The sequence below is a fragment of the Octodon degus genome, unplaced genomic scaffold (genome assembly GCF_000260255.1).
Source record: "Octodon degus isolate 3935 unplaced genomic scaffold, OctDeg1.0 scaffold00020, whole genome shotgun sequence".
In the NCBI taxonomy this organism is placed as follows: domain Eukaryota; kingdom Metazoa; phylum Chordata; class Mammalia; order Rodentia; family Octodontidae; genus Octodon; species Octodon degus.
The window spans coordinates 14,110,584-14,117,741 of NW_004524596.1; the positions used below are offsets into that span (position 1 = coordinate 14,110,584).

General features: G+C 47.3%; 1 pseudogene; it reads right to left on the reverse strand.

The window, feature by feature from the left end:
- Positions 1 to 1,226: 1,226 nt before the first annotated feature.
- LOC101583336 lies at positions 1,227 to 1,657 on the reverse strand (annotated as a pseudogene).
- Between the last annotated feature and the right edge of the window lie 5,501 nt (positions 1,658 to 7,158).

A 7,158-nucleotide genomic window follows, 5' to 3' on the forward strand; every position in this document is an offset into this window, starting at 1 on the left:
GAGGACAAACAAGACAAAGAGAGGGAAGGGAAAAGGACAACTGCCCTCTAGCTTGCAGGAAGTGAGAAGGGCAAGGAAATTAAATAAGTGAACTACAGGGAGGAGGAAGGAGGGAGGAGAGTTACGGAAGCCACAGGCAGGGGGCCTGCAGCGAAGGTGGTTGTGAGCTGGGGACAGGCGATCTGAGGCCTCCAGCTACAGTGTCCCCTTGGCCCTGAGTTAGGGAGGCACTTGCCTGAAGCTGAGCGCCTACACCTTGGACTCAGCCTGCCTGAGGTTCAGTCCTGACCCTTCCGCCTATGGCCTGAGCAAGCCACTGAGCTGAGCAGTGGTTTTCTCATCTGCAAATCTATAATTAGAAAAGGACCTATTTCACAAAATCATTACACTGTTGACATAAGCCATGTAAAAAAATTTTAAGCACCAGGAGATAGCTCAGCAGCGTAAGTGCCTGCCTGGCAAGTGCACAGACCTGGGTTCAATCCCCAGTACCACATGCCACTACAGCCCTGTCCCCAGGTGTGCTGTGTTGGCCACCAAATTTGGGCATGGTGGCACACACCTGTAATCCCAGAGCTGGGGAAGCTGAGACAGGAGGATCACTATGAGTCCCAGCTGTATAGCAAGATCCTGTACCAAATAAATGAAAGATTAAATAATAATAATAACAATAATAAATATTTTAAAGTTTTGGCACATAAGCCAATAATAAGTGAATTATAGTAATGATCATCATAATAGTAATAAGAATTGCTATTAGTGGAAGATGCAAAGTAGGCAGAAAGAGCTCTAATCCATGTTCCATGGCTTTACACTTGCTAGAAGCTAGGGAGTACCAAGCTCACAGCACTCAAGGTTAACTCAGTCCTTCTTTCACTGCTGACTCCTCAGCTCCAAGCTCTGTGCTCCAGGGGAGCAGAAAATGTGCGGGAAGGCATCAGGAGCCCCTCGGGTGAGTCTAGAAGCCGAGCCTTGTCATTGGTCTGTCTGGCGACACTGGGCCTCCTCTCTCCCGGAACGAATTAGTGCTGCAAAGAGGGTGATGAGGGCTGGGGGCTGTGAACCCACCATTGGCTGGCAGAGGTGAGCCAAGGAAAGGGGTGGAAATGACTCTCAGTTGGCGTCCGCAGGTTCTGGCCCCAGTGCCTCCGCGGTACCTCTAGAGGACCACAGAAGCGCCCCCACCTCTCTGATGTGCTATTTTATTTTATTTATTTATTCAAAATTTATGACCTTGGTCTTTCCTTCTTGCCTTTGCAGAGAGCCAAAAGGGAAACGCTGACTACTTCAACAACCTGAAAGCGGACTCCAGGAACGTCACCAGTGGCATGACCTTTCTGACCAAATCCAGCAGCTAGAACTTCATCGTTTTCCTCCATAAAGGTTAAGTGCCCATCATTACAGACAAAAGCTGTGCTTTTCTTGCCATTCTTCATCAGCTGGACCCTGACGCACTTCCGGATGGCAGAACTGGGCCATTTGGCCTCAACCCCTACTTTTTCCAGCACGACCTCCTTGCATGGCAAGCACCCCCGAAGGGGTTGGCCTTCAGGACTGTGCCCAGACGGGCCTTCTTGGACTGTTTGTCGTGCCACTTCTGGTCCCGCCCGTGGCTGCGGAGCTTCCGGGCAGTAAGGAGGCCACGGCACTTGCCCATCCTGCTGGTGCGAGGGCCCAGCAAAAGCTATTTTAACTGGAGGAAATAAACTTGCCATAACCTTGTTCAAAGGTTTACAAGAAAGGTTTTGAAAATAACCAGGTTGACTCAAATGCCCAAGGTTTTTTATTTGTTTGTTTTTAATTATTATTTGTTCTCAAAAAAAAAAAAAAAAAAGATTCAAACCAGGATAGAAAACCCTTCTGGAGGGTTTTGATTTAATAATAATAATAATAATAATAATAATAATAATAATGCCCTACCCTGACAGGTATTTTTACTGGAAAAACAATGAGAAGAGTGGGCCCAGGTCGGTGGAGGGTGAACTCTCAGGGGAGATTGCTCAGGCAAATCAGATGGACCGTAAATGGTAAGCCTGGGTTGAACCTTTGCCCCTCTCCAAACTTCCTCTTTTAGGGACAGGACAGGAAGACAAGGTCCCGAAATACCATAAGAATGGTGTTTCTCATTCCTTTCCAGTCCAAACAAGAAAGCCAGGAAATCTTGCAAGGGCACATTGTAGTTCAAAGGCCTTGAGTCCAAAGAGCAGTGTAAGTTCAGCTGGAGTCAAGAGTCAAGGCCTTGAGCGCTTGGATAGTGTGCGCACCACGGCGGGCTGTTCACATCACTGAAAGCTCTACAAGGTTTGTCATCATCGATGCAGCCCACCCTCTCCATCCTCCCCGACACCTTTGTGCCAGAGAGGGCTGTAAGTACATCACACCTGTTGAGTCTGGACCACTGATGTTTTGATTGACGCGGGTGTGGTTCAATGGTTTACCAGTGAGCAATTCATTTCTACGTAAAGTATCTAAATAGTGGAAAGAAAGTCCTTTATTTGTTCATTCAGAAACTGCCTCTCAGGGCTGGCCAGATAGCTCAGGGGACTAAGGCGCCTCCTTAGGCAGACATATGCCATGGCTTAGGCATGCCATTCTGGCCCCACCTCCAGGGCACACTCAGATAGTGAATGTGACTGGGCATGATGGTGTAATCACCTATACTCTCAGCGCTTGGGAGGCTGAAAACAAGAGAACCACTATGAGTCCAATCTATGTAGCGAGATCCTGTAGACCCTGTACTAAATACATTAAAAAAGAAGTACTTATCAATAAATGTTATACACTATTGAGTTTTGGAGGGTAACAATTGAACGAATGCTGAGCTTCTCTCAGAATCTAGACTCCCACGACCACAGTGAAGTTTGGTTCTTGGAATGAGAAATTACAGAATTAGAACAACTGATGGCTACTTGAAATGTATCTCATTCCAAGCCCTTTTTCACAAATGTGAAAGTATTTCTAGCTCAGCATTATGTAAGACTCCTTCATGTCTCCTCCCAGCCAGTGCTGTCCCCTCCTCATCCAAAGGTGACCTTTGTCACCAAAGATTCATTTCAGCTGCTCCTCATTATCATAGAAGTGAAATTATACTATACAAACTCGTTTGTATCTCATTTTTCACTCCATCGGATGTGGTATAGGTATCAGAATTTGTTCCTCTTCACAGTTGTGTAATATTCCTTCTTGGGGATATGTCATATTTTATTTATGCATTATGCTATTGATAGACATTTACATTGGTTCCAGTTGGAAAATAGTATAAATAAAGTTGCTACGAATATTGTCATGTGTGTCTTGTTATTAACCTAAGTGCTCACTTATGTCAGGTACATACTCAGTTTTAATGCTACCAAGTTGAAATGGGTCTTTGTGGAACAAGCAAAAGGTTTAAGCCTGTAAGCAAATGAGGGGATGAGCAGAATGAATAGATTTCCCTTCCTCAGGAGGGATGCGAAAGTGTTTTTTAAAGAACGCCTCCCCACCTTCCACACCCCAGTCAAAACCTGTTCCTTCGGCATGCTGTTCTGTTCTTATCCTTTGAAAGATATTATGTGTTCTTCACTGAAAAGTGCATGCTCTTTGAAAAGTGCAGTGTTCCATTTAAAGGCAGGGTGGTGGCGTCATTGCTGTTACCGTGATTCTTTCTGCAGGGGAAGGAGAGGAGGGGCCAGGGGAGCTGAGGTTCCTTCCCGGCCTGCCTGGCCCTCCTGCTGTGCCAGTGGTAACTGATCGGCAGGGTGCCTTTGCTAGGTGTCGATAGAGGAGTCAGACCAGAAGTATTGTCTGAGGACATCACGAATAACGCAGGCGGAATGATTCAAAAAGAAATCAATGGTCCTAAAAATAGCAAAGAAAGGTTCCTGGAATCATGTCTTAATGGGGAAGAGGGAGTTGAATGATAAATTGCATTGTACCAAGTGAAATGTCTATGTAGAAAGATGGGTGACCAGCTTACACTGGTCCAGCCAGCCGGAGAGGCAGCCGGACTCCAGCCCTGCAGAGCCCTCCCCCACACCCCCACGAGAGAGGACTCCTGTCTTCCGGTGACTGCAGTGCCTTCTTTGTACTTTAGAGGGACTTCCTGTTGGTGGGAAACGTAGTGACCTTCTGATAATAGAAGTCCCAGAGGAGATGAGGTGCGTGCCATCTAGACAGGCTTCGTTCTTCCCGCACGTACACACACGCACACACGCACACACGCACACACGTGCAGCTGTTACAGTTGCATTTGTTGGGTCTGTCGTGTTGTCTTGTCTGGGTACAGCTGGCTTTGACTGAATTGGGCTGTGTCTGTTCTCATCCTGAGTATATATGATGGGAGGATGTTTCCAAATTCAAGCAAGGCCAGGGGCTGAATCCTCAGATAAGCATCCTGGGAATCAGAGAATGCCAGCTCCAAGGGCTTTTCAGAACTCTCTCTGCCCTGCTGTATGGATAATGGCTGAGACCTTAGAGAAAGGCTATGGCAGTGCCCTGTGTGGTCGCCAGAGTTTTTAGATCCTGCTGCTGTGCCCTGCCCCACCATCACCACTGCCTGGTGAATCTCCTCTGATCTCTGCGAAAATCTGAGTTCCCTTTGTTAAACTACTGCTGCGTTACCCACTGCTGCTGCTGCGGAAGGATTTCCAACTGTTACTCCTGAAGGCCATATGCTCATTACTAAGTTTGCTAACATGGTGAATCTTAACTATCATCAACAATCTGATGACCAGACAGGGTCAGGAATTGTAATTGGCAAGATGCTGGACATGTGATTGCCCACTGGGACAGCTTCTTCTTCTTTTTATATTTTGGCCAGCTCAGCCTACCCTGAGGGCAGGGCTGTCATGGCGTGCGGTGCCAGAGATCGAACCTCAGTCCCCTGCGCCTGCCTAAGCTTGCCTAAGTAGGAGCTTTAGACTGCAGAGCTATCTTGCCGGTCCTGAGAAAGCTTCTTAAAGTGCATTCCTTATCCATTAGGAATCCTTTGGCTTCAAGTAACACAAGATCCGATATTAGTTTAATAAGAAGGATGTTTATGGTTTATTTAAAAGAATTTCAGGGCTAATGAGTAGCTCAGTGGTAGAGCCTTATCTACCATGTGTAAGACTCTGGACTCAATCCCCAGCACCGTAAAGACCAGCAAAACAACAGCTGAGAGTGCTGGGGAGATGGCTCAGTAGAATAAGTGCTTGCCTGGCAAGCGCAAGGTCCTGAGTTAAATCCCCAGTACCAGAAAATAAATAAATAAATAAATAAATAAATAAATAAATAAACAAAATAAAACAGCAGGAGATATCACTTGGTGGCACAGTGTCTGCCTGGCCAGCTCAAGGTGCTGAGTTTGATTCCTAGTACCAAAAATAAAACAACAACAATAATAAAAAGAAGTCCATAATTTGATGACCCAAATGTTGGTTTAATAACCCAGCACTGTCATTAGCGATGAGGTTCTCCCTAACACCTTGTGCTTTTTGCAAGCACATGTGTGTGTGTGTGTGTGTGTGTGTGGCCAGTTCAACTCACCCTGGGGGTAGAGCTGGCACAACATATGGTGCCAGGGATCAAAATGTGGTCCCTGCACCTGCCTAAGCTTGCCTAAGCAGGCACATTAGATGGCTAAGCTATCTCAATGGCCCTGCTTTTTCTTTAAACCTATTACCTTTCCATTACAAGATGGTTGCCACTGTTCCTTGACACAAAGACAGGCAAGAAGCTAAACTAGCTGTGATGTTTATAGAGCATGTAATATTGCAGGGACACTGTGGTATATGCAGGTGAGCACCGACAGAAGCATCATGTGACATGTCACTCTACATGCATCCTCTGAAAAAATAAGGAAGGTGAAGTGGGGAGGGACATCTTCCCTCCTTTGACTATTGCTGGTGGCAAGTTCAGTAACGGAAATGTCAAACTTTTCTGCGCTATATCCCCAGTGTCTGGTCATGGATAATGGTGGTGTCCATACTGCAGGCTGATTTCTTCCTCTTTTTTTTTTTCTTTTTGCAGTGCTAGGAATCATACTCTGGCCTTGTGCATGTTAAGTAAGCACCAGGTCTTTGGTGGCATGACCCAGATCTAGTTCCTAGCTCAGGTCCAGTGCTTGCTTTCTGACCTGCCACCTCCTGACAGCAGCGGAAGCAGCAGCCCTCGGGCAGGCTGGTCTGTGATGGGGCTCTGAGCGGCTCCCGGCACCCTACTTGTGTGTTCGTGGCACCCTGTGTTAAACATATTTCTGCTTTAAATATAGAAAATGGCTCTGTCTCCTGCAACTCAACCCTGCCTGAGAGAGGGAATGAAGCTGATCGTATCAGTGCTGCCGAGGACAGCGCCAAAAGGCAGAAGCATTCCTCAGAGCCGACATGCAATGCAGTGGGACACAATGAGCGTTTCTAAGCTGGCAGCTTCTCCTTTCTGGACTAAATGTGCAAAAAAGGTCTGAACTTTGTCCAGCAAGCACAGAACCACCTTCTCTCATGGCAAGTGCCGTTGTGTGGTGCACTGTGGCACGTGCAGCATTTCACCTGCGCGTCCTCCGGCAGCAGGACATCCTTCAACTCTGACAGAAGATGTGAGCCTGAGATTATATTCCCCATTTTACTAAGCAAGATAGCAATGTCCAGAGTGTATGACAAAAAGATTCTGACACAGGTACCAGCAGCGCACCTTCCGGTTTTGCAGTTCCAGCCCCACAGACTCATCATTCATCTGGATTCAGTAAGCTGATCTCTACAGGTTCTTCTTTCACCACAGGATTCTCTAGAGTCAAGACCCGTGCACCGAGTTGTCAGTTTGTCACTATGAGTTCATGATTCTGTACATCCTCAGAATGCTGTGGCACCCTTGGTGCCCTCTGTGTCTTCTGCGTGCTCACACATCGGGCCAGGTGAACGTGGGAGAGGCCTTGCCCACCAGTGCTAATACGACTGCCCTCAGGCACCCTAGCGTTCCGAATGGCCAGCCTTTTACTGCACTTCTCTTTGCCTCAGGACGGGAGAAGGTCACAGAAGTGCTGCAGCAGCAGCTATTGCATCAGGAGGGGTAAAGAGCGCGACACTGGCACAGGAACGCTCCTCCTTCCTTTGCCAGGAAGCTTGGAAGGATCGGACTGCAAGCACACCCTGGGTGGTCTGGGCCCTGCCAGCAGCTCTGGAGCTGCAAGAAAATGCTCGGATTGGG